Below are 1,150 nucleotides of genomic sequence, written 5' to 3' on the forward strand. Positions count from 1 at the left end.
AGAAAGAAATGTCGATGAGTTCGGGTTACAGGCTTGAATGCCTGACATAAGTGCCTCTCCTACATCTGAAAACCGATGGGTGAGCTCCCGTATCATCCGGTCCAGACAAGGATAAAAAAGCTGATGTCTGAAATCATCAGAGGTGCTAGGATTGGAGGTTGACCCACAGGCTGACTCCACCACAAACTGTTCCAATCTTTTTTGTTTCTGCCTGGGACAAACAGGGAGCTGGATGTGGTTTTCTTCACATATGGTTCTGGCCTTCATAAACACAAAATGGAATTTCCCATTGAGAACCTACAAGCAGTAAGTTGCTAACTGGTTAGAAAGATGCTTCAGACAAATGGCCACAATCAAACTGGATTGCGAATTTGGGTTGCCACAACAACCCAAATTCAAGATTTTCACCCATTCCACAAATTGTTGTGAAAAGCCAAATCCTCGTAGTGTCTGGTATAAAAAATTTAATTGTACCCTCTCAAAAGCCCTTTTGGGCTGTTTTCAACAAATTGCATGCTTAAGACTTTTACAACATCTAGTTATAACTTTGATTTTCTTCTGAAAAATCTCTTTAAGTAGATACTTCTAGATACTTGTGAGAAACTCTCAGAGTATATTTTAAAGTGAATAAACTTATTCTGTTAGTTTGGAACTAGGTTAGCTTTGGAAGTGATCCATCCAAATGAGCAAATTTGAAAATACATATAAACTGTAGGATGTTTAAAAAAGCATGGTAAAACATTGACAAATATGAATAATGATTTTTTAGATTCAACCTAATTTCCAACCCAAACGTTGCTTTTATTTAGGAAATTTAACAACATAAATTGGGACCACTTCACAGTAAAGACTATTTTCTGTCTTTGTGCTTGACTGGCCAGCAAATGACATGACTCAAACTGGAAAGAAATTAGTGTTTTTTTTTTCACTTTACATTTTTTTTTTGTTAAAAAATACATATGATTTTCATTGATTTTTTGTGTGTGTGGTTTTGTTGTAATCACCTTCAACTCTGTACAAAACAAAGAATTGTTATGGTTCTTCCCATTTGCTGTGACTCAGTTGTTCTGTTTTGTTATTTGATTTATTTTCCATTATATTCAAGCATTCTTTAGTTACTCTCTGTTGCCCCCTTGTGCTTGTTTTCTTT

This window comes from Cyprinodon variegatus, unplaced genomic scaffold (assembly GCF_000732505.1).
Source record: "Cyprinodon variegatus isolate N-32 unplaced genomic scaffold, C_variegatus-1.0 Scaffold2061, whole genome shotgun sequence".
Classification (NCBI taxonomy): domain Eukaryota; kingdom Metazoa; phylum Chordata; class Actinopteri; order Cyprinodontiformes; family Cyprinodontidae; genus Cyprinodon; species Cyprinodon variegatus.